This window comes from Sminthopsis crassicaudata, chromosome 5 (assembly GCF_048593235.1).
Source record: "Sminthopsis crassicaudata isolate SCR6 chromosome 5, ASM4859323v1, whole genome shotgun sequence".
NCBI classification, from domain to species: domain Eukaryota; kingdom Metazoa; phylum Chordata; class Mammalia; order Dasyuromorphia; family Dasyuridae; genus Sminthopsis; species Sminthopsis crassicaudata.
In genome coordinates, this window is record NC_133621.1 from 251,684,636 (window position 1) to 251,712,520 (window position 27,885).

Genomic DNA, 27,885 nt, shown 5'->3' on the forward strand with positions numbered 1-27,885 from the left:
TACATCAGCTACATCAGTTCCACTATAGTAGATTGAGAGCAGAATTCTGCAGAGAGCATAGCACAAAAAGTTGCTGCTGTTGTCTGGTATTAGTGTTCTGACAGCTCTGTGTTCTAGGAAACATTGTGAAGAGCTGCTATTTTAGAAATTGAACATTCCACGCCTTCTCTTTTACCATTCTGCTGACACCTTCTCCGATTCCAAAGATAATGTAACAAGTTGGGCAGACAGCTCTGGGAAGTTCCTGGAAACAAGACAGACAGTGATGGAGAATGAGACATAAAAAAGAGAGAAAAGGATAAAAGATATGGCACAAAGAAGTCTCTCTCAGATATAACTTTAGAAGTGTGAAGGTTTTTTAGATTTATTGAAAAGTTTAGCTAAGTTGCTGAAGACTTGAGTTGTCACTTCTACTGTGAAATAAATATGTGATGATGAGAAAGATGGTCACTGTCACACTGCTAGTTTCTGAACTTTTCTTCAGTTTCAAGATATCTCATATGTGACTTTATTTTAAATATAATTCAACATTTTTGTCAAAATTTTCAGTATTGTTGTTTCTGGTAAAAAGAAGTATCATTTCTTCCTTAAACATATGACTAAAAGGTGGCTACTTTTTCAAATACTTGATATTCAAGATCTTATTCCTTTTCTCCTAAAAGACAGTTCTGATTTTGTAGTATAGTAAATAGAAAATTATTTGCTTCTTACAAATTGATTTTACAATTTGCTTGTTTTAAGGTCACATCAAATCACAAATATAAGGACCCTGTATTATTGTATAACTTGGTATAGTATGACTTTGGACAGTACTCCATGATTTCATAGATTGTTCCAAACAGATTATCCATAAAAGTTTAAATGCAGTGTTTTAAATAGGTGTTGCTATACCAAATACTTAGTCTCCAAACTACATTGAATAAAATTTAAAAAAAAAACCAAACAAACAAGTTTCAAAATATAGAAGAGAGCAGAATCATGTAGAATAGGATGAAGTTCATGGCATTCCTCTTATCCTGTCTGCTAATGGAGCTGAGACAAATATACTTTCAATGTGCTTACAAAGGATGAGTTCACATCCAAATGTATTCAGATATACATAGCAGTGTTTTTATCTACCTGTTCAATACTCCATAGAATGTATTTATATATGTATGTATGATAATACATATTTATACATATATATGTGTATGTGTGTGTATGAATTTTTTTGGGGAGGTAGATACAATGAAGTTTATATGACTTTCTTAGGGACATATAACCAGTAAATATTTGAGGCTGGATTTGCATTCAGGTTGCTGCTCTATCCACTGTGCCACCTAGCTTCCCCAGTTCATAGAATATTAAATATAATGAAATAATAGCAGGATAATGACTTATCTCAGGACTGCTTCATTCTGAACTTCATTTAAAAAGATGATAATGTGATAAAAACAATAATAGCTCATATTTTTATATATTTTGAAATTTTGAAATATTTCATTTGTGTTGTTATCCAAAATATTACAATACAATAACACAACAATTACAACAATAATTTATATTGATATTAACAGATGAGGAAAGTGAGGTTCAGAGAAAATGAATATATTGCACAGTCACATAATTGGTAATTATTTAATTTGGCTTTCTTACCTTGCTCTTCCTGATTCCAACTTCAGCACTCTATTCACAGTATCAAGTTGCCTCTCATGGATATAGATCACTACAAGATAGATAAGTACTTAACAAAAATCAAGCTTAATAAATGTACAAGAAAGGTAAGTAAACATTATCCCATGCTCAATTTCATCAGTAGTTTAATGTGGCATTGCTGCCCATCTGTCATATTTTTCTAGGAAAATGATATTTCAGTGAGCAATAACAATAAATGTGTGTAGAAATATTTTCTTTGGATCCCCTCCAATTCATTCCTCTGAAACACCCACATTGTATACCATGAAAAGTTCCAAAGAACAGATAGAAGACTGGAAAACCCCTGGAAAAAGGCTGTTAAGAACTAGGAATTGGCGTATCCAATGGAGGCTGCATAGGTGAAAGACCTTTACTGTTGATGCAGGTATTGTTGGTGCTGATAGAAAATAATAGAGAGAAATGATGAAAACTGATGAGTGAGTACATAAGCACTAATGCCTTCCATTAAGTGGTTTATTGATCAGTAATAGGACCAGCATATTGTGATAGAAAGAGAACTGTGCCTAGGAGTCAGGACGTCTGTTCTGTCTCTAATTGTGTTCATGGGCAAATCTCCTTTAAAACTTTTTTTAATTGATATTTGTTTTCATACTTCCCTATATATCATTCCCACTTGCTCCTCTTGAGATTCATCCCTTAAAACAAAGAATAGAAAAAAGAAACAGTTCAATAATTAGATAGAAAGGCATTTCCATTTGGAAATGTGAGCAAGGGTGTGATGGTGGCCTTTAAGGCACCAAATCTGGAGGATACCACATGATTAGACTGACTATATCACTTTAAGGTTTGCAAAGCGCTTTACAAATATTATCTTATCTGATCTTCACAACAACTTTGGGAAGTAGATGTTATTAGTATCCCATTTTACAAATGAGGAAATAAAGCCAGGGAGAAATAAAATACCTTGTCTAAGTTTACATGGCTAGTAAGAGTCAAAAAAATAGGTTTAAACTTAGGTTTCTCTGAACCTCAGGTCCACCTCTACTTACTGTGATATCTAGCTATATATCTAGTCAAGGGCAGTACAGTTGACACTTTAGCTCCTTTGGCTAATTAACTCTTCCTAGACAGCTTTGTCATCTTTCTGGGAAAACTAGCTTACAATGAATGGAGGAAGGTGTTAGGACACTGCTCCCTCCTCAATGCCAGATCAATTTCCAATTTTCTACAGATAAGTCTTAACTTTTCTTGACTCAGTTCTTTCATCTATCATTTCTTCTTCCCTCTATCATTTTAGTTTACGATTAGTAAATCAGTATATGTTTTCATTCTAACCTAATTTGGAATGTTGAATGAAGTGTTCTTAACAGTTGGATAAATTTTATGCTATTCCTAAACTTCACCTAATTTGATTTGCTCAAGGGAATTTTGTCTCAATTATATTGCCTATTGGAATGCTCCCTTAATCCTGGGATGATTCAGGGTGTCTAGGTAGAGCAGAACTAGAGAACTGTTGCAAACCTCTATGTGCATTGGGGATGAGAGTCTGACCTAAGACTGTAGTTATAGGAATATAGAGATATTGGATGGGAGTGATATAAGTGGGAGGAGAAACGGCAAGTTTTCACTAATGATTGGTTTTGTCAGGGTGAGAGAGTGAACATATAAAATTATAAGAGAGAATTTATAAAATTACAAGAATATGAACAGGGGTTGGTCACTACAACACTGGTGACCTTGACAGAAATAGTGAAGTCTGGAGGAGAAGAGGGTTGAGGGGAAGAAATAGTGAGAACAGTTGTAGATATGCTGAATTTAAGATGCCTCTGGGACATCTTTAAGTCTAAAAATTTCAGTTGGCAAGTAATCCTTTGGGAATGACTTCAGGGGAGACATCAGAGTGAGAGATGCAGATATATGAGTCATCTGTATAAAGCTAATAATTATATCCATGTAATCTGAAAAGGTCAAAGAATGTAGTAAATATTCTTAAACTATCTCATGTCACAAATCATTTTGGGAATCTGAATATCTCAGAATGTTGTTATTGTATTTATATCTATGAATCTATGTATGTACATTATTTATGTATCTATGTATACGTATATTTATGTATATTGTGTGTATATATATATATATGTATATGTATGTATGTATGTATATATATATGTATGTATGTATATATATATATATGTGTGTGTGTGTGTGTGTGTGGTGTGTGTGTGTGTGTGTGTGTATACACATCCACATACACACACACATATACACACATACATACATGAGGCAATTAGAGTGCCAGACCAGAGTTCGGGAAGATCTGAATTCAAATTTGGCATTGGAAACTAATTATGTTTTCCTGGGCAAGTCATTTTACCCTGTTTACTTCAGTTTTCTTATCTATAATATAAAATGAGCTAAAGGACAGGGAAAATCACTCCTATATTTTCCCAAGAAAACCCCAAATGGGATCATGAAGAATTAGATATGACTGATCTACATATGTTCTATCTATCTCATCTACTTATATGTTTGTATTAGCATATATATATTCCCAAATTCATAGGCCTCAGTTTAAACACTCAATATAGAGATGGAAGAGTAGGGGGTATACAACACTCTTGGGAAAAATCCATCATCAGGGCCATATGTATAATGAACCGGCAAAGGAGACTGAAAAGCAGTAGCAGAAAGGTAAGGGGTGGAGAGAAAGAAAGAAAAGAGAGAGAGACAGAGAGAGAGAGAAGAGAGAGAGAGAGAGAGAGAGAGAGAGAGAGAGAGAGAGAGAGAGAGAGAGAGAGAGAAGGAGGAAGAAGACTTGAATTTAAATCCTACCTCCAAAAACATACTTACTAGTTGTGTGACCTTGGGCAAGTAAGTTATTTGACCTCTATCATACCCAAGAAATTCTCTAAAATGATCACTTATAGTGTAGTTCTCTATACATATCAGCAGAGGAAATTTCTCATATGGTGATGGGGGGAGCCCCCAAACTCTTTCTCTTTCTCTCTCTCTAACTTTGGGAATGAGCCATGAGGTAAAGCACTTGAAGCTCCTAGGAGAGATTCTCCTTCAACCCTGCCCCTGTGCCAGACCACCCCAGGGAATCAGATAAAGTGGTTTTTTACATAAAGCTGGTTGAATCCTGAGCTAAAGAATTCCAACCCTATTCAACTGAAGATTTTCTATTCAATTCCAGCTCAAACTGAAAACCCAGACCCCATGGAGCAGGCTTGGCTTGTAGCCAAGACTTCTATTATAAAAGATCCAATTTTAACCCTCTCTTTGCAGAGGAGCTAACATGCCATCCTTAGCATAGCAAGCCTCTGCCCACTGAGATATTCTCTTCTAGCATTACCCTCTCTCCCTCACCTACTTCCCTAACAAGAGTTTATGCCCCATGTTGGGATTTCTCTACTAAAAAATTTACTTTTCTGCCAGGACTCCTCCACGACTATACTTTCCTATCAGGACTTTGCCACGAAGGAATAAAGCCTTTCTATTCATGCATAGCAAAGGCTGACTTCCCAATGCCTATAATAAATCTCTTTTACCAATCTAATTTTTGGGTTCATAAATTCCCCAAACTCCCTATTCATGCGCCGAATCCCAAGGGGGGTGTAGGGGAGCCAAATCTCTCCATTTGGTTCCCTGAACCCTGAACCTGCCACTAGAGCTCATAATTTAACTCTCTGACCACCAGGAACCCTAATTTCATTTTGGTTCCCTGAATCTAATATCATCATTTGGTTCCCTGACCACCCTAAACCTAAACCCCGATCAATGGGATTCTATATACTAATAATCTGGTTCTAAAATAGATGAACAATATCTTAAAATGTCCTGTAACAGAAGAATGAATTTATTCCCTAGTTCTTATGGAAATTATTAAGTTAACCTTCACATCACTTAAATTCACCTTAATATCAGGTCTAGCTCATTCTGGGATCTATTGCCCTTCTCCACCTTAAGCCTTGTTGAGCTACAGGTGCCCTGATGCTATGGCCTGCAGGGTGAGTTATTATCCATTCTCTTGAAGATTCCCAGCCCTAGTGTTCACTTCATTCTCAGCCCTACTTTTTCACCCTCTCCTTTGCCCCTGAAAGTTCCCTTCACTCTTCCTTCCTCCTTCTTTTGTTTTCTCTTCTCCAATTACAATGCAAATTCTTTGAGAGTAGAGCACTTAGCACAGTGTTTGACACGTTGCAAATGCTTTCTAAATACTCTATTTTTATCTCTATCATCTATCTTTGCAACTTAGCATGAACTAATGGGCAGGTACTTGCCCATATTTATTCTTTATACTGTCATCATTGCTTAAACCAACCTTGTGACAAAACTGTCACACTCATGCCCTTGGTAAGCCCTCTGATTAAACTCACTCCTTTATTTTCCATTTTTTTTTTTTTTTTTTAGTAATTACATACTGATTTGCTTTGTTAAGCGTTTGCAAGTCATTTTTTTTTTTTTTTTTACATATTTTATCTTCTCAATTAGATAGTATGGTCTCTGAAGGAAGAGAATGATGTTTTCATTTTCTGTCTTCTGCCAAGCTTTCTATGCATCAGATAACATGCTAAATCAAAGTCTTAACTATCAGTTTTGGAGTTAGAGAATACAAGACAATGGCCACAATAATGATCACAACAAATCAGCCAAAGCAGTCTATAGATCCTAAATCAAAGGTCCAAGGTGGAGGAGGGGGAATAAATAGTCTATAGAGTCAGAAAATTGGTCCTTGTGGATGAAAACTCCAGGAATACCTAAGGCTAGTGCTACATGGAGGAAATCCCATGACATCAGGGAGCAACAGTGGATAGGGAACTAGCCTTATAAAATATTTTGCATATTCTATGTTCTAGTGCCCTAAGTCAGTAGCCTAATTGTCCCAACCTAGTTAAAACTCTGATCTGTACATAAGAGAATCTCAACCAACTGAATAAAAATAAGATGATAGTAATTTTCTATTAATATGTATCTGTATATAGTAAAAAGTTGATATCTTCATCCATGAGTAGATCCAGACAATGTAAGTTTTCAACACTAGAAAAAAAGATTGAGACTATGGGAAGAACCAAAAATACAAATTATCACAAGTAAAAGTTATTAATTTAAATGGAAAAAAATCCATTTAAGCAACATATAAGAAGATTGCATTTATTTTCTTTGGCTGAGGCAATTGGGGTTAAGTGACTTGCCTAGGTCACACAGCTAGGAAGTGTGTTAAGTGCCTGATGTCATATTTGAACTCAGGTCCTCCTGACTTCAGGGCTGGTGTGCTATCCACTACACCAATTAGCTGCCTTGGGTTGTATTTCTTTTTAAAGAATAATTAAAAGAGAAATGAGGAATATTATAGGAAAGTATAAAATGGAATAAGCAGTTTAGAGCAAACATATTTTCAGAGGAGGATACATGCAAATATGCATTTTTTTTTTTTTTTTGCTAAAGCAATTGGAGTTAAGTGACTTGCCCAGGGTCACACAGCTAAGAAGTGTTAAGTGTTTGAGACCAGATTTAGACTCAGGTCCTCCTGACTTCAGGACTGGTGCTTTATCCACTGAACTCCTGAGCTGCCCTGAAATACACATTTTAAAAAACTTGCTTTAATCAGATTTAGAAGGGAGATTTTATTTTAAAAATATTTAATTCATTATTTTAAACATTATCACAATTTTAAACATTATTGCCATCTATTAAAAGTTTTTCGATGATTATAGATTTTTTTTTTTAATTTTTTATTATTGATCTTTTGACAAAAGAGAGTAGGGGCAGAAGTGTCCTTAAATTAATAGCAGACAAAGTAGTAAGTCAAGGACAATTGGTAACATACTCATTTGGAATATAAATCAAAAACTATTACTACTACAGAACTGATTTTGTCTGGCTACTTCATTTCTTTCCTCAAATGAAGTATACTTCTAGCAAATTTAGAAGCCAACTTTTTTTTCTCCCCAGAAAAAGCTTTACAAAAGGCTATTTACTTAAAATATATAGTAAGAACAAACATGCAAACATTTTCATCAGCATCTTAGGGGCACACTTTCTTAGCCAACCCTCCTCCCCATTTCATGGAATTTTGACTCACAATTTAGCTCAGTTCCTATATAGCATTGCTATATAGGCTACAAAAGAAAGATCCTTTGTCTAGGACTTCTGTTTTGCTGATCTAGATTGGAGACTTCACTCACTGCACTTTAGAAGCCCCCCAAGAAACCTGCTCCAGAGAAGATTATAATTTAGAGAAGAACATTACATTTTGGTGCCCGAACATGAGACAGACACGATCCTAATTTTAGTGGAAAAGCCTCTGACCCTGATTTCAGTGGAAAAGCCTCTGATCCTGATTTCAGTGGAAAAGTCTCCATGACCCAGAAATTAGGGTGAGTACAAAAATAAACAAGGAAACTTTGTTAAAGGGCTAAACTAGTATTTCAGCTAAAATGGGACAGATGTTTAGAAAACAGCCTTCTTTTCCTCTTCAAGGAAAATGTGTAGAGAACATCGTCAGACTTATGAAAAGCCAAGGTTTGATTATAATTTGGGAGATCACTGAACTTTTAGATACTGTAAAGTACATCTCCTTGGTTCTCTAAGGAAAAAGAATTGGATCTAGATGAGTGAAATTAGTAGGAGAGCAACTAGGTGCATACTACAATTCCAATCCAACTCAATTTCCAAAGATACACTTTATGCATACAATTTAATACAACTGGCTTCAAGAAATTATATAAGTACTAGAATAAGAATAGAATAAGAAAGATCAGGAGGGGAAGGTGCCAACTAAACTATTTGAAAAGGATGAAGAATCAGATAAGAATGGAGTTAAGTAAAATTCTGAGTGTGGCACTTCACAACAGGAGCATTCCCCATCCTCTGACCTCCCTCCCTCAACTAAACCTTCATGGATGGAAGGAAAAAGAGGAGGGGGAGAGGCAGTAACACATTCAGGACCTCCTATAAAGAAGCCTATGACAAGATTACAAAAGGCATTGGTCAAGGCTAAGAGAGAAGGACAGGATATATCTGATTTAAAAATAAATGCAAACCCTGTGATTGAAGAGCTTGACTTTTCAGGTAAACAAAGGAGAAGATACACTCCTTTTGATCTGGAAAAAATTAAGGATTTGAAAAAGGGTTGCACTCTTTCTGGGACTATATTGTCTTATGTTAAGATGTTACTAGATAGTTTGGCTTATGAAATCCTAACCCCTAGTGATTGGAAATCCATATCAAGGACATGTTTAGAACCTGGACAAAACTTGTTGTGGCTTTTGGAGTATCATGAATTATGTAGGATTCATGCCAGATGCAATAGGCAAACAGTAATTAATGCACAAATCACATTTGACCAACTAGCAGGTGAAGGTCAGTATGGAGAGAATTCAGAACAGATTAATTACCTCACAACAGCTTATGAACAGATCACTACTGCTGCAACAAAAGCTCGGGGTTCCCTCCCTGGACAAAAAGATCAGGGGAAGCCTTCACAAAAATAGAGCAAGGTCCCAATGAACCTGTTGCAGATTTTGTGGGACTTTTGCAAGCAGCTGTCACATGAACCATTGGAGAAAATGCAGTTACAGAAATAATGACCAGACATCTGGCTAAGGAAAATGCTAATGAGGTTTGCAGAAGAATTATATGGGGAATTCACAAAGATGCTCCTTTAGAGGAGATCATAAAATGCTGTGCCATAGTGGGCACAAATGCTTATTATACCCAGACTCTAATGAACATGGAAAGACAGGGTCCATCTTGGCAAGGGACTTCTAGAGAAACTCGTTGATGCTTTCAATGTGGAAAAGTTGGACATCTAAGACCTCAGTGTATATATAGAGATAGACTGAGAGGACAGGGTGAAAGAAGACCTAAAACCCCATATCCAAAATGCCACAAGGGCTTCCTCTGGGCCTCTGAACGTAATGATCCAGGGAAATGAGAGGCAGGGCCCAGCCCCAAGATATCATACAAAAGATAGGTGGTGCATGATGGCAGCTGAGTTTACATCCAGAGAGTCTTCAGATAACAGAAAAGGATTACAATTGGGGAGAATACAGGCTTTTTAAACCAACAGGGCAGTCCCCAGTGCAAACAGTTCCAATGTAATTACCAGGTGATGAGGAGAGATCTAGAAAGTGGTAAATAGAAGGGAATTAGAAAGGTTAACTGCTTGGGAGAGAGGGTTTGCTTGTATGGAGAAGAAACAAGATGGGTGCCAACGAGTTGTATTTGCCTTGTCCATCAGAGAGAGACAGAAAAAGAGAAAAATCTTGAAACAAAGGAGATCTAAGAAACATCTACACTGAAAGAGCATGGCTGATAATGAAACTGCTGCAGGACTTGAAAACCATCAGGAATCATTGGATTCCCTAACACAAGATGAGACTATTGCAGGACTTCAAAGCTTGCAGGAATTATTGGATTCCTGACACATGAACTAATGGACAATAGATTCCTTTTGGACTATTTCTAAGACTTATCACATGTATAATTCCTCATGTTGATTGATGTTACTTGTTACATCACTACTAGTCTGTATTATGTTACTATGTGTTTGTATTATGTTACTATGTGCTTATGTAATTTATGTAATTATGTGTAATACCTCCCATATTGATGGATTTATGTATACTTGTTTCAAGTGAGCCTCTTCAGAACCACTAATCTGATTTGATTTCCCATTTCCTCTAATGTTTTCATCTCCCTTCTTGAAATGTTAGGGAGGGCGTGATCACCTCTTTTTATGGTGTTTTCACTCCTTTTTTTGAGCAGTCAGGGAAGGTGTGATCACCTTCTTTTTGTGTGTTCTTACCTCCTTGAGAAGTCAGGGAGGTCATGATCACCTATGCTCTAAAATAAATCAAAAGAAATCAGGAAATGTTATGATTCTTATAAGGTACTAAGACAGTGGAATTGATAGAGACAATAATTATCTAATTTAGCATGGTTCAATATGATTGATCTGATCGTACAAGGAGATGTTATGGGCCAGAACTTGAAACAAGGTACTAAGTGGAATTGAGGAGACAATTGTTAAATCTAATTTAGCATTGATTTAATCCTACAACAAATAATGGTTTCCTAGTGATGTAACGATTAGAGTATACTCAAGTGTACAGCATATAAGCAAGAAGCTCTCAGGGCCAAACACACAGAGGTGGTCTCAGAGGTGGAGACAAATTCATTCCATATTCCACCTTTGTGCTGGCTGGAGATATTTGGAGGGCGCTAGGGGCTGAAGTTCAAGACTTTGAAGGACACAATAAAGGATTTGGACTTTAACTCCTGGCTGCATTTGAGGTGATTATTACAATGAACTGAAACGAAGGCTGCCTCCAGAAGCCCCCCAAGAAACCTACTCCCAGAGAAGATTATAATTTAGAGAAGATCATTACACTCAAATATTTACTATATCTATGATCCTGGCCAAATCATTTGACTTATCTAAGGTTCAGATTCTTGATTCATCTGAAAAATGGGAAAGATAATAGCAACTGTTATTCAGATAGTTATTTTGAGATTAAGTAAAGCCAATAAGCATTTACTAAGTAACTGCTATGTGCCAAATACTGTGCTCAGCAGATGGTTATAAAGAAGGGCAAAAAACAATTCCTAATCACAAGAAGTTTACAGTGTAATGGGGCAGACAATATTCAACTAAGTATATATAAATAATTCCTATGCGCATATATATGCATATATATGATCATAAATTAAAGATAATCTCAGATTTCACAGCTCCACCAACATTGACTGTTGCTATCTTTTCTTATTGTTCATAGCCATCCCTTTGAGATATCGTCATTTTATTCTAAATAGTACATAACTTGTTACCATACAATTGTTTCCATGTCATCTTCTCCTTTTAAGTTGAGAAAGGTAAAAACAGGGACCTTTTTTGTATCTTCAGCACTTAGTACAATGCTTGACATATAGTACTAATTCAAATGCTTGTGGACTTGACTTGCAGGCAAGGGCCAAGGATGTAAGGATTTAATCACATTCCCATCTGCTCCTAGGGTGGGACTGGGTAGTTGGTTCTGAAGCTAGGTCTCTCACTGCAGATGGGTATGGAGCAGGGTCTGAATCTAGTTTACCCCTGATGTGATTGGGTAGGTATAAGGGAGTGAGTTCTGTAGTAAATTGGCAGAAATCATCTGTTTAAGTTCTTTAGGAGCTTTTGGATTAAGTGATTCAAACAATCTTGGAGCTGCTTTGTGGAATATTCTGAAAAAAAAAGAAAGGATGGGAAACAGCCATTTGCTTTTGATACTAGCATCTTTGCTGAGGACAAGGGATATTTGTCATTATTACTATCTATATTTTAATAAATGATGGTGGTTTGAAAGTTCTATGAACTACACATAATGTTGGCATAAAGAACTGGAGCATTACATAGGATGTTAAAGATGTTAAAATATAGCTATATTTGTATCTATGGGTATGTATATATATATATATATTATATAGCTTATACACAGATATAATATAGCTATATATAACAGACTCACAGAGACATAATAACAATGACCTAGGCTAATTTCACAGTTAATTCGTCTGGAAAGGTTTTTTTTTTTTTTTTTTTTTCCCCCCCTGAGGCTGGGGTTAAGTGACTTGCCCAGAGTCATACAGCTAGAAAGTGTTAAGTGTCTGAGATCAGATTTGAACTCGGGTCCTCCTGAATTCAGGGCTGGTGCTCTATCCACTGCGCCACCTAGCGAAGGAATTATAGAATAAATCCCTGTATTATAATAGCTAAGCAAGAAGAATACATCACTCAAGATGAAGTCTAGTCAGTGCAAGGTATTCCACCATTTATACATTTTCTCTTTGGTCTTAACCTTCATTCTCATTATGTTTAGAAGTAAAGAACTATTTTGATACAGTCTTTGTTTCACATGGCTATTTATAGCCAAAGAATGGCCAGTCTTTCCCAGGCAAAGATCCATTCCCTCCTTTCATCCACAATATGGGTAAGTTTAAATATAGACTACATACTTATCTCCTTATAGTTAGTCAGTCCATTTGTTTGCAGGTCTTGTAAAGTAAGGAAAGAGAAGAATAAGTAAATATATATGTGTATATTGTGTATATGTGAGACACATGTGTATAGATCTCTGTATATATACATGCAGAATATATACATATATACACAAGAGAATATATAAAGAATATATATATACACAGAATATGTATAGTTAGAGATTATATATGCAGGGTATATATGTATATATATGAGATTAGGATCCCCCTTCCTCTTCCTCTTCTTTCTTTCCCCCTTTCTCTTTCACTTCCCTCATCTGTCATTCTCTTCTATGAGATTGGTTCATCTTTCATACACCTCTCTGATGACATCTTCTATTGTCTTAGAGAATTCTTCATAATGAGGTGCTCTTAGCTTAGGTCCACTTTACCTCTCTTCATAATAGCCCTTTGAGTGATTTTCAGCTTTTTTCTATAGATTGTATGACTTGAAGCCATTTATCATTCCCAGAATATTTAAATACTTGGTTTGGCTTTTTGCTGTATATCTTCCAATCATTAACAAGTTTAAATTACTGTCATGGAATTTGAAACATCTTGACTTTGAAATATGTTACATGCTTAAGTTCTTTTATTTCCAGCATGTTTTAGCAATAGTACCTGTTCTTAATCCTAGGCCCAGTAATTAAATCTAAATTCTATTTTATAATAAATAGAATTACCTCTAGCAGCTGAAATATATTCACCAATAGCCATAGGGTCATTTCAACACAATTAAATTCAGTTCAACAAACATTTAATAAACACCAAGTGTATACAAAGCAAAAATCAGTAAGAGAATTGTAGCAGCAAGACTGACTATGGAGACTGGGAACAGGAATATTATTGTAGTAGTGGTGAGGGAGAAAAGACAATTCATGTGCATATTTACTTTTCATTAACATCCTGTCAGGTTAAATTCCAGTTTAGAAATATTGTAAATATCTCTGTGTCCTAACGCAACAGCTATTGACTTCTCCAAAAAATCATTCAATAGCTTCCTCAACCATGGACCCCACTGTCCTATTGTCCTTTTCCAGTTCTAACTAGTCTCATTACATTAATAATGCAAAACTTTTTCAAGTATGGGAAAGATGGATTATAAAACGATTGTATGCAGTGTTTCCCTGCCTCCTCCCCCACGCTCACCTTCCCTCATCTTTTTCTATACTGGAATGGAATGACAGAAGCAGGGTCCCCCTGGAAAACAGTGTGTGGAAATTTCTCTGCCTTATCAGTAACCTGTGATTGTGGGAATGGCAAGACTATTGTCTACACACTCTATAGCGTAATACAAGAGAGGAAATATTTTTATAAAAATTAGCAAACACTTTCCATTGGTTACCAGGGCCAAAATCCTGCCGAAACATCTTTTCACATTTTAGGATAATTCTTTGGTTCTTACTAAGCATTTAACTCTTTAATTTTAGAATTATCAGATATTTCTGTGAGATATGCTCTGAAGCAACCCACAGAACTTCCAGGCTGAAACATTAAAAGTCATGTACAAATTAAATATGCATAAATATGTAAAGGGCATATTCATCAATTCTATTTTAGCATTGTCTATTACCTGAAAGGGTCAGGTGAGAGATCTTGTAGGATTATAGCCTCCCTGAGAATCCTCTTGAAAGAAAATGATATTTGGGACCCATTTATTTTCTCAAATAGCTACTTAGGAAAAAATAGAAGACTTTTTATTCTTAAAATCATTCTCTCAAAATGAGAAAAGTAAAATTGTTCTAATAGAATGAATGGGTTCTCTCGGGAGATAGTAAGGTTCCTGTCACTAGATTTTTGTTTCTTTGTATGTTTATTTATTTTTAGGCAATTGGGATTAAATGACTTGCCCAGGGTCACACAATTTGTGTCAAGTGTCTGAGGCTAGATTTGAACTCAGGTCATTATGTTTCTTAAAGACATAGGTAGATGACTTTCTGTCAGTGGTTTTTATAGGACGGCTTCTGAGGGTTCCTTCCACATCTTTGATTCTGCAATTCTGTGAAGTTACAGTTAGGTCCATTAGTCTATCTATAAGTCTGATGTACTGTATTCCAATGTTGAGGTGAGCATGACTGTTTTTCCAGACAGTTGGCACCTAGTTGAGGCAGCTAGTTGAGATGTATAAGAAATTTAACTTGGAACTGGCCTCAGATATGCACTAGTTGTGTGACAATTAACCTCTGTTGGATTCTATTTCCATAATTGTAAAATGGGGATAATATTAGTACCAGAGTTGTATCAAATGAAATAATATGCCTAGCACATAGTAGGTGCTTAACAACTTCTTTTTTGAAGTTTTTAGCTTTTAGAGCTTAGACTGTTGTGCCACAATTATCTTTTATTGTCCTGACTCAGTTTCCCTAAGTTGTCCTGCCTTGATCTCTTTGAATTGTTCTGCTTCGGTTCCTAATTGTACTGGTCAATACTGCAGTACTATCCCTCCTTCCTAATCATGATGATCCAGATAAGAAGAAAGACCTATCTTAGACATCAGAAATTTGGGTGCCTCTCCCCATTCCAACTTATCAGAATGTTGGGTGCCTCTCCCCATTCTGTAATCCCAATTTATCAGATGTCCCCCATGCTTCCCCCCACCCATTCCCATTCTCAGGTAAAAGTACACAGACAAGAAATTTCTTATCAAGAACTTTTTGTTCATTTTTTCAATAAGAATTTTTATGAACTTGCATTCAATACCAGTGTTAATGCTTATTTTTACAGCACAAACTAGGCATACCAAGTACTTATAATTTCTAAGAATAATAAATTCTATAGAATGAAAACTTCTCAAAATACAGAGACCTAGTTGAGGTAATTGAAATTGTATGGGACTGGACAAGGCACATACCATTCCTACTGTATTGTCTCCTTCTGAAGTTATGATGACTGATTTCTTTGATCTTATGGAATAGTCCTATCAAATTTAAATAGAAAAGCCAAGTAACTTACAACTATAAATCATATAAAGCTATATATTAATATTATCTATGTTCTATTATTTTTATTTTATTAAATATTTACAAATTACATTTTGATCTGATTTGGGCTATACCCAGAAGTGTTGTAGATTGTATATAGCCTATCTCCTACAATTTTACGTTTCTCCTATAGAGGAAAAGTTAACTTGCTTTCTCAACAGAAAGCAGTTACTTTAACCACTGTTCAATAATACAATTTTTAAAAATTGAGCATGTGATCCATCTACTGTAGGAAATTCTTAAGGAGGGACTTCTACCAATGATCAGTTGATATCTTCTCTGCATTTCTTTGGGGCACCAAGTTAAATGAGTTGCCCAGGATAACCTGACAATTATGTGTCAGAACACATAATTGAACTCAAGCTTTCCTGGCTCTGAGGCTAGCTTCTTCTCCCAAATATTGTGCTGCCTCTCAGATAGAGGTTATCTCAAGAAAAGATACTACCTTGCTGCTATAATTTATATTTAATATAGTTTATTGGAGTTCCTCTTATGAACTTAGAAGTTTCATGAATATTATTAGGAAGAATCAAGAACTTAGGTGTGACACAAGTAAACTGTTTTTGTTGAATTAAGATTCAAGATATATTCATTATTAATATTTATCTCCTTAGCCTGCGTCTGTCTCAAAGGTCTTGTACAAGGATATTTCCATGAAATACGCTGATTTTTTTTGGGCAGCATTGCTATTGAAGAAATGAACAATGAGAAGAACAAATCAGAGAAATATGCAAAGAAAAACAATGGTGAAAGAAATGTGCTTAAAAAGGCATCAAGAAATTGAATCTCGAGTTATTCAAGTGAAGGGAATTCATGACATGTGGGCTGGTACAATTAAAAAGATTAAGAATTATTTGGATGATTAGATCCAAAGAATTCATTAGTGGTGCCATGTCAGCCACCATTGAAAAGTAATGAACTGAACCAGCTACATCCAGCAAAAGAACTCTAGGAGATGATTATGAACCACTACATAGAATTCCCAATCCTTCTAATTTTGTACGCCTGCATTTTGGATTTCCTTCACAGGCTAATTGTACACTATCTCCAAGTTCAATTCTTTTTGTACAGCAAAACAACTTCTGGACATGTATACATATATTGCATTTAATTTATACTCTAACATATTTAACATGTATTGATCAACCTGCCATCTGGGGGGGGAAGGAGGAGAAAAATTAGAACAAAAGGTTTGGCAATTGTCAATATTGTAAAATTACCCATGCATATATCTGGAAAATAAAAACTATTAAAATATTAAAAAAAAAAAAGAAAAAAGAAAAGAGGCATCCAGTCAAATGCTTCAGGGATATGTACTTGGCTCTGTTCTATACGACACTTTATTAGTGACTTTGATAAGGACAATGATGACACACATCACATTTGCTGATGACAATTCTAGGAGGGGTTACTAATATGCTTATAGGCACTGTGGGACATTGGAAACAGTGATGGATTTTTACCATCAGAGGAACTAAATCACAATTCTAGCTTTGATCTTATTAATTATATTAAATTGTATGATCTTAGGTCAGTCACTACTTTTTTGGGTTTCAGTGTCCTTTCCTGTAGAGATGAGGAAATGAAGTTGGACTAAGTGAACTTTAAGTCCTTTCCATTTCTAAATCTATGGGACTATCATTAGAAATGTTAGAGTTGTGACTGCTGGATGACAAAATCAATATTCATAAAAAGGAATTTTTAACCTCTTTTTATAATGTGGATCCAAATGGCAATCTGGTGAAATCTGTGAACCAATTCTTAGATTAGTGTATTTAAATCCATAAAACAAAATATATATGATTTTAAAGGAAACTATAATAACAATGAATTATAGTTACCAGAAAAGCTAGGTGATGCCATGGATAAAATACTGGCTCTGGAATTAGGAGGACCTTACTTCAAATCTAGTCTTAAACACTTACTAGCTGTGTGACTCTAGCCAAGTCACTCAACCCCAATTGTCTAAACAATTGTAATTATTACAACATATTTTTATTTTATTCACCTTCTTTATAAAATTTTATTTTTTATTTTGATAATAGCTTTTAGTTTTCAAAATACATGCAAAGATAGTTTTCAACACTCAATCTTGCAAACCCTTGTTTTCCAAAATTTTCTCCCTTCCTCCTTCTGCTCCCTAGCCACTAGGCATCAAGTAATCCATAGGTTAAATATATGCAATTCTTCTAAACATATTTACATATTTATCATGCTGCACAAGAAAAATCAGATCAAAAAGAAAAAAAAATGAGAAAGAAAAAAAAAGCAAGCAACAACAAAAAAGGTGAAAATACTATGTTGTGATCCACATTCAGTCCCATAGTCCTCTTTCTGAATGCATATGGTTCTCTCCATCACAAGACTATTGGAATTGGCCTGAAACACCTCATTTATACAACATAATTTTTAAAAAAAAATTAATCAACTCCCATTTAAAAACGGCTGGTAGAATACTGGATTAAATAAAATATAAGGGAACAAATATAAAATTTTGGTGTTAGGGTAAAAATAAAATCAATCTCACAACTACAAAGTATGTTGGCATGGCTATGCATGCCTAAGGCAATAACTTAAATTCTCAGTGACCTAGGTAGTTCTCTGTGAATAAGATGCTGTAGATACTCAGGGGCACAGAAATAGCTTTTTCTCAGGAAGTTCCTTATATCAGTATAATCATGGATTAGATCAATATATTTTCAGAGATCAAAGGGAAAATGAAAGATCATGATATTATTTACTTTTTTTCTAAGTGGAACTAAATTCACCCTGACATTTTTATTTCATTTTAAACCATCCAAAGATAGAACTTATCTCTATCAATGAGCAATTAGGTTGTGGTGTGAATAGTGTCTGTCTTGGCTAGAGTTAGGAAGGCCTGAGTTCAAATCTAGTCTCAGATAGTAGCTATGTGATCCTGTTAGTTTCAGTTTCCTCAGATGTAAAATGAGCTGAACAGGCAAAGCATTTCTGTACCTTTGCTAAGAAAACCCCAACTAGGATCACAAAGAATGAAATTCAACTGAAATAATCAAACTACTATTTTCTTCTCTGCCCAGTACTTGAGGCTTCTTCAAGTACTGGAACATCCAATAATATCTATTACCTTCTTAACCTGGAATATCCTTCTATAATATTTGCCCCCCTTTTCCATTGGTGAGATCTTTTGGGGGTTTCCATTTTGTGAAGAAGAGGAGGTTCAGGCCTTGTACGTACTATGTGATAGCAGAAATAGTGATGCATTATAGTATCAGAGGAACTGAGTTCAAATTTTGGCTTTAATTTTCTTATTTACCCTCGAATGTCACTGTTTCCACTATCTAACCTCTTCTGTCATTGGTAGGTCACTTCTGGGGCATTCATTTTGTGGAAGACTAACATTCATTCCTAGATCTGCTCTTGATATTTGGCCTTCAAAACCATGCCCTTTTCCCACGCCCTCTACCCTGCCTCCCCTCCAATGCTGGATACCTTCATTTCCCTTCCAACATCCCGTTTCAGTTTCTTCTTTTATCTTTTTTTCCCAAGACAATTGCACTAAATGACTTGGACAGGTCTCATGGTTAGCGTTAAGGGTGTGAGGCTAAATTTGAACTCAGGTCCTCTTAACTTCAGGGCTACTGGTCTATTTACTGCACCATCTAGCAGCCCCCTTTCAGCTTCTTTTTGCATGCTGTCTAGCCCCATTAAAATGTAAGTTCCTTGAGGGAAAGTTCGGTCTTTTTGTTTGTTTGCTTTTTATTGGTATCCCAACCACTTAGCACAGTAAAAATAAATCCATCCATCCACCCTTTTTTCTTCCCTCCCTCCCTCTCTCCCTCTCTTCTTCCCTCCCTCCTTTATTCCTTCCCTTCTTCCCTCTTTCCCTCTCTCTCTCTCTTCCTCCTTCCCTCCTTCCTTCCCTCCTTCCCTCTACCCTTCCCTCCTTCCTTCCCTCCTCCCTTCTCTCCTTCCTTCTCTCCTTCCTTCCCTCCTCTCTTCCTTCCTCCTTTCCCTTCTCTTTCACTCCTTCCCTTCCTTCCTTCCTTCCTTCCCTTCCTTCCTTCCTTTCCTCCTTCCCTCCTCCATTCCCTCCTCCCTTCCCTCCTCCCTTTTTTCCTTCCTTCCTTCCTCCCTTCCTCCCTCCCTCCCTCCCTCCCTCTCCTCCTCCCTCCCTTCCTCTCCTTCCCCTATCCCTTCTTCCCTCCTTTTAGATAACTGACAGTTCTGGGTAATGATCAGATTGGAAGCAGGAGTTTCATGCTTAGAATAGCTTTGTATTCAAATAAGAGCAACATTGTGTAATGATAAACTATCATAGACTTAGCTCTTCTCAGTAATATAGTGATCCAAGAAAATTCCAATAGACTTGGGATGGAAAATACCATCAACATCCAGAGATAGAACAATGGAGACTGAATGCAAATCAAAGCATACTATTTTTAACCTTTTATTTTCTTAGCTTTTTCTTGCTCATGGTTTTCCCCTTTTGTTCTGTTTTTCTTTTACAACATGACTAATATGGAAATATGTTTAAAACAATTGTGCATGTATAATATATATCATGTTGCTTTCAGTGTTGGGGAGGAAAAAGTTAAGGGAGAGGGAGAAAAAATTTGGAGCTCAAAATTTTACAAAATGAATGTTGAAAACTGTCTTACCTGTAATTGGAAAAATAAAATACCATTGAGAGAAAAAAATAACTATGTGTGGAAATAAGGTTGGAGAATCCACTATTTATTCTTCAAGCCATCCTTGTAACCTTTTCCCCAGTTTCTCTTCAAATCCTAGACACATTGCTATAGTAATATAACCTAACAACCATGCCCTAAAACAACTGCCAAGAGATTCTGGGCTTTAGGCCATTCAAAGGCGATGTAAGCTGGTGGGTCTTATGTAGTACTGAATGTCTAAGGCCCAGAAGAATGCTTGCTTTCTTTTTGCCCTTTAGTTTTTGTATCTGCATTTCACATTCACATTCAAAGACCATTCATCACCATGAGTTAGCTCAAAATTCAGTAATAATTTTTCATAACATTCTTAGCCAAGTATAGATGATTATGAGCCCAGGACCAATCACATGTTAATTAAAGGCCCAAGTAGACTCAAATCATTGAGACATTAAGGATAAGAGAATGGTTTTTCCATCCATATAAAGCATGACTTTGAGCACATTCAGGGAAAGACTAAGGTTACAAGGACTTATGTCCAGTGGAGCATCTTCAACCTCAGCTCCCATTGATTCACTTCCAGGGTTGTTCTTGAATTTAGCTCAGATTTCCTTCATATTATCTAATACAACATTAAAACTGATCTAGTGCTTAGCTTTGCAACTCTTTATGATCTTAATACTGAATATTTTCAAATGCTATTGGGATGCTGGTAGTAGAAAGAGAACCTAGGTTAAAGTCCTGGTGTTGAGGTCTAGATTTTGGGGTTACTGATCATGGAATCAAAATGATGAGGTTTAGATTTTAGTGTTCCCGGTCAGGGAACCAAATGAAGGAGTTTGGCTCCCCTGAATCACCCTAGGATTTGGCACATGGCAGGGAGTTGTGGTAACCCCCTTCTCGTGGCACAGAGGTCCGTTGTAAAGGAATTTATGAATCCAAAAAGCTAGAGTGGTAAAAAAAAAAGTTTATTATTGGCATTGGGAAATCAGCCTTTGCTATGCATGAATAGAAAGATTGAATTTCTTAGTGGCAAGGTCTGACAGAGAAGTAATGTTTCTAGTAGAGAAATCCCAACAGAGAGGTAAAAAGTCTGGTTTAGGGAAATAGGTGAGGAAGATAGAGGGTAACACTGAAAAAGAATATCATTTCAGCAGGCAAAGGTTGTTGCTATGCCAGGGAGAGAGATTCCTTGGCATATTAGGTCCTCTGCAAGGACTGAGCCCCAAGTTGGCTCATTTTATCTACAAGCTGGGGTTTGCTCTTGATGGAGACTGGTAAATGCAGCTTGAGCTGGAATTTGAATAGAGAATCTTAGAATTAAATGTGTTTCTCAATTAATCTCCAATTCAATGGAACTAGCCCTACCTAGATAATAGAATGAAGCTCTTTGTCCTGTTTCCCTTGGGCAGGGTCTTTTACAGAGGCCAAGATTCAAGGAGAATCTCTCCTTCAAGGAGTTTTAGAGAGAGTTTCGGGGCTCCCCTTGTCACTGGTTCCACCACTTACTATTTATGTGACCTTGGAAAACTGCTTTTTCTTTTTGTAACTCAGTTTTCTCAGTTGGACTAGGTGACCTCAGGTTCCTTCTTCCAGTGCCTGTGTTCCTGTGATGCTAGATATCACATTTCTTCTCTGGGTGTTGGTTCCTTCATCTATAAAAAGTGGGGAATGGATTAGATCAGGTCTGAAATCCTTTCTAGTTCTAGATCAAAGATTCTAAATTCTAGAGGAAGTATTGCAATAAAAATGGGATTCTGAGCATAATGTGACCCCAAGGGATCTCAGATCTACCAGATCTATCAGATGAGAGTTTCATAAGGCCTTCAAGGACCCAAAATGCTGTTCCCTAAGTTTTCCTTAGTAGGATGTGCTGTGACAGTGTAGGGTTTTATGGTGGATGCGGGTAAGGTCCCTTCTTGGCCCTAGGAAGTAGGAGATGGTTGGGACCTAATTTTTATCTCATGTCTGAATCCATATTCTTTGAGGATAAATAATAACTCTGTATCTCATGTTCCTCATTTGTAAAGTAAGTAGTTTTGAGTTAGAGGGCCTCTATGGTCCCTTCCAACTCTGAGTCTAAGGCTCTTCCTTTCATCATTGATATAGATGGGCTGTATTAATCAGTTTTCTCAAATGAATTTTAATGAATTCAAAATGGATTGAAGGCTGCTTTTGAAATCAAGAAGATCTGATTTCATTCTCACCTCTGACTCTAGAGTCTGGAATATAGCAAGAACTTTAAAAATGGTTGTTGATTAATTGAGTGGCAATCTTTCTGAGCCCCAAATAATCTCGTAAAATGCATCTAGAAAGTTACTACTAGGTTGGTATCTGATGTGATAAAGGGAATGCTCAACCAATAGAATCTATCATCAGACACTAGATATTGAAGACATATGAAACAATTCCTGCTCTCAAACAGCTTATAAAACAAAACACTTAAGAGCACCACTCAAAACTGAGATCACGTGACCTTAGGTTTAGAATTGGAAGGGACCTTGGAACTTAACTAGTCTAAACCTGAAATTTTGCAGATGAAAAAACTGAGATCGAAAGAGTTTGTCACAAAGTTGTAAATGGCAGAACCTGAATTCAAACCCAAGTCTTTTGATAAATTTAAGAGATATTGGTGGATTCCTTCTAACACATTGCCCTCTGAATCTGAATCTGATTCTCCCCTCCCCTTCGTCCTGTCTCCTCCCCCTCTCTCTGTTTCTATCTTGCTGTGTGTCTGCCTCTGTTTCTGTGCCTTTTTGTCTGTCTGTCTCTGTCTGTATTCTGTCTCTGTGGCTGTCTGTCTTTTTCTAAAGGCCTCTTATAACTAACATTTCATGCCCTGATAGTTATTCAGTAAATAGTAAATTGGTACCTTGAAGGACTTAATTTATAATAGGAAAGGAATACTTGAATCCCCCAGAGTGCTGTATTTCACTTAATCCAGAGCCATAGAAGTAGGTAAGATATTCACCTCTTAGCAGTTATAGGGGCATAACTCTATAGCTAGAGGGGACATTAGTGGTCTTCTTGAACCGATCCTCCTTCTTATAGACAAGACAAATGAAGTCACCAGGGAATTTAAATGATTTTCTCAAGGTCACACAGGCATAAGTGCAGACCTGGCAGTTTACCCTAAATCTCTTGACACCAAATCCAACATACTCTCCCTTGTACCATATTGACATCAGAGTCCTATTAAAGGGAGAATCCCCAAAGGGAAGCAAGCAAAAGATGATGTCATTTCTAGCATGGCCACACTGGCATGAGTCATATCAACATGCACCATCACACATAGGAAGTAAATAATTCATCAGATCTGGATTGAAATTTAGTGAGATTTCAGCAAAGAAAAGACAATTCAAAACAAACCATACCCTTGCTTTAAATGGTGCATGAAATACCAGGACACTGAAGAAATGCAGGGCAATATGAAAAAGCTAAAGTATTTTCAAATATTGATTTTTCTGCTACATACCTCCTATAATCCCCTCATTCAGGCAGGTACTCTTAGCTTGAAGTATAGTATCAATGCATTTTCAATTCAAGCAATAAGACATTATTAATAGATATCATATTTCAACTTATGTGAAATAACACAGTTTACTTAGCCTTAAGTGAAATTCCCTTTTTCTAATTTTCTCAGAAAAATAATGATAATAATTTACATTTATACAATGCTGTTATTTTCATATATAAAAATCCAAGTTTCTCTTATTGAACTTAATAGTCTTACATCATTAGAAAGGTATGGATAAATATATAATTTACAGTATTTTATACATATCTTAGAATATCAATTTTGGGGGGAATGGCTAGATGAAATGGGGGAAATTTAAATAACCATTCTCAAAATTGGAAGCAGAGCAAGTAAGAAAGCTGGGCTAAGGGCAGCTAGGTAGTGCAGTAGATAGAGCACCAGCCCTGAATTCAGGAGGACCCGAGTTCAAATCTGGTGTCAGACACTTAACACTTCCTAGCTGTGTGACCGTGGACAAGTCACTTAACCCCATCCTAAAAAAAAAAAAAAAAAAAAAAAAAAAAAAAGCTGGGCTGCTCCTTGGAAAGCAAGGGTTAATGAAAGATAGTTGACTGGACAGAGCCAGGCTAGAGAAGCTTTTTTTGTAATCATGGAGACACAAGCCACAGGAAGAAGGATGGGGCAGAAGAAATGGAGGATTATAAGAGGAGAGCTATTGATAGTTGGGTTAGGGTGGCAGCTGGGGCTTTACTACCAAGAGAATATAATAGCTCCAGGTCAAAACCAGGAATGCCAGCCTACAGGCAGGGAACCAGGATTCAGAAAGCCAGTGTCAGCAGGATGATTCTGGAGACTGACTTACTGTTCTTACCAGAGTTTTTTATCTCCCTTTGCTTGATGGATTCTACTTGCATGCTGTTCATTTTAAGTTCATAGGTTCATAGACAAAATTGGATGGGACCTTTGAGGTGATCTGGTTAATCTCCTCTTTTTTTTTTGTACAGGAGAATACTGTACAAGACCATACAGTAAGCATCAGAAACAGAATTTGAACCCATATGTGATGTTCTTTCCAAGATGAACACAGAGAGGATTCTTATGGGTTCCCATTTTTATTTTTCCAGGACAGTGATCTCCCAGTCCACAGGCTATTGGGAAGTACCCTGAATATAAAAATGTAAGACAGTACTTACGATAAAAGACAACATAATACTATGTAAAGAACACTGGATTTGGCATGGGATCTGAAACTGTTTCCCTTCTTGGTAATCTTTGGCAATTTTCTTGAACTTGCTGGACTTGTTTTCTTATCTATAAAAATGAAACCAGAATGACTGATTTCTGGGGTCCCTTTTAGATCTAAATCTGTGAACCATTTCTTCCCATTGACCACCCCTAGGAGTGACTAAGGATGAAGTGGGAGATACAAGTGTCCTCATAGTAGTAATGCTTAATGGAATCAGTCAATCAATCACCATTTATTCAATGTCTGCATATGTAATGGGAATGCAGGCCATAAGATCACAGGATTGTAGGGTTTTTGTTTTGTTTTGTTTTTTGCTGAGGCATTTGGAGTTAAGTCACATAGCCAGGAAGTATTAAATGTCTAAGGCCAGATTTGGATTCAGATCCTCCTAACTTCAGGGCTGGTGCTTTATCCATACATCAATTAGCTGCTCTTAGTATTATAGTTTTAAAGACAAAAAGGATCTTAGAGGTTAACTAGACTAGTCCCTTCTTTTTCCATATAAAGAAACTGATATCCATAGTGTAAATGACTTTCTTAAGATCACACAATAGGAATTTGAGTCAGGATTTCAATTCTGATCTTTCTGACTTCAAGCCCAGCAATGGGTCTGTTGTGTCACTTAGCAGTAATAGATGAGAAAGCCATTGGACTACCTGTTTTCCCTAGAAGGGTCTGATGTACTAGTTCTCTTATTTTTACAGAGGACAAAAAGAATGGAAGTTCTGGGTAAGGAGCCACACCAGGCTGCCATCTTATAAGTTATGTGCTAGTGACCCTCTCTAGGAGTCCAGTGTAGATTAGTCATGCTCTTCATGTGATCTTGGCTTCCTGGAGGGTGGCCTGAATTATGTGCCTATTCTTCCAGGTAATTTCTGTCATGGGCATCTTTATCTTTATTGGGACTGGGCAGAAGAAAAAGCAAAAGAATTAATTTATTAAGTGAATGGAAGGTGCTGTATTAGAATTCTGTTATAAGAAGAAGAATCTATTCTTTGTAGGACCATAGAGCCAGAGCTGACAGGGACCTCAGAGGCCATCCAATCCAATCCATTCATTTTCCAGATAAGCAAACTGAGGCCCAGAGAAGTCAAGCAATGTGCTTGAATTTGCATAAATAGAAAGTCTCAGAGACAAGATTTGAACCCAGGTCTTTTGATGCTGGGTGTGGTGCTTTTTTCTATAGTATGACATGGCCTTTAAAAATATTGTTAGTTGTTTGTGTTGACATTGTGGGAAGTTACAGAATAGATAGCAAAATCTTAATTGCATATGTGTTGTCAAAAGGAATATTGGCCTCCTTTACTTTCATGCCATGATGATGATAAGTGGTATAATAGCCAAAATACTGGTTATTGGTGTCCCTCCCTCCCTCCTTTTTTTTTTTTTTTTTTTTTTTAAAGGGAAGTGAAATGGCACAGTGGATAGGAAGACCTGAGTTCAAATTCAGCTTCATATAGTTACTAGCTGTGTGACCCTGAGTGGGTCTTGACTTCTCTGTGCCTCATTTTTCTTATCTGTAACATGGAAATAAGAGTATCTTCCTTACAGAGTTATTATGAGGATTAAAATATGCAAAGCTCCTTTAAACCTTAAAGTGCTATATAAATGCTATGATGATTGATGCTTAGAATCAGGAAGAGCTGATTTCAAATCTGGCCTCTGACACATTTTAGTTGTGTGACTCTGAGCAAGTCACTTAAACTATAATTGTTTCAGTTTTCTTGATTACAAAATGGGATAATAATATCTAACTCCCGGGATTTTCACAAGGATCTCCTGGCACATAGTAAGGCCCTAAATAATGTTGACTATTATTTTTATTTTCCAATTTGTTCTACCAGTGTAATATACATACATATGTATATTATATATAGTATACATTACATATATCTCTGTCTTGGTTTCTTTTCTGTCTTTCTCCTCTATCTGTGTCTCTCTCTCATGGTCTCTTTTTCTCTGTGTCTCTGTCTTTCTCTGTATATCTCTCTATCTCTGTCTTTTTCTCTCTCTGTCTCTGTCTTGTGGTTTCTTTCTCCTCCTCTCTCTTGGTCATTGTAGGTCTCTTTCTCTCTATATATTTCTATCTCTTCCTCTGTATCTCTCTTCCTTCTCTCTGTCTCTCTATGGTATATATATATATATATATATATATATATATATATATATATATATATATATATATGCATATATATGTATATATATGTATATATATGTATATACATAGATAAATATATACTATATATAGCATATACTAGATAGCTTATATTAGATAGTTAATAAAATAGTGCTAACCAAAAGCAGAAAATAAATTGGGGTTTGTAGATTGAAATGGGTTAAAAAGGCAACTCACAGTACTAGATAAAACCTCCTGGATGAATTGGGAAGCAATTGTGTTGAATGTGGAAACCAGAGCAAAGGAGGAAATGAGCTGTTGTAAAGAGGGCCATGTCCTTGAGAGAAGGAGAAAAGTAAATTGGTGATAAAGTTCAAAGATACCACCTCTCAGGAGGGTTGGTATGGGACTTGGTTAAGAATCATTATAGCAGGCTTAATCCAGAGGCAGCTCTCGGGCCCCCTCGATGCTCTTAGCTGAGTGTCCCGCGGGCCCGAAGTGTTTACTTTGAAAAAATTAGAGTGTTCAAAGCAGGCCCGAGTCGCCTGGATACCCCAGCTAATAATAATGGAATAGGACCCCGGTTCTATTTTGTTGGTTTTCGGAACTAGGGCCATGATTAAGAGGGACGGCCGGGGGCATTCGTATTGTACTGCTAGAGGTGAAATTCTTGGACCAGCGTAAGACGGACCAGAGCGAAAGCATTTGCCAAGAATGTTTTCATTAATCAAGAAAGAAAGTCGGAGGTTCGAAGACGA

At 36.5% G+C, this 27,885-nt stretch overlaps 1 long non-coding RNA gene across 1 annotated transcript; it reads right to left on the reverse strand.

Moving 5' to 3' along the window:
* Positions 1-78: 78 nt before the first annotated feature.
* On the reverse strand, positions 79-27,885 carry LOC141542951 (uncharacterized). The gene is made up of 4 exons (XR_012482282.1): positions 27,365-27,885; positions 21,797-21,942; positions 1,636-1,705; positions 79-244 (listed from the first exon to the last, which is right to left on the reverse strand). It is a non-coding gene; the product is annotated as an uncharacterized LOC141542951 (long non-coding RNA).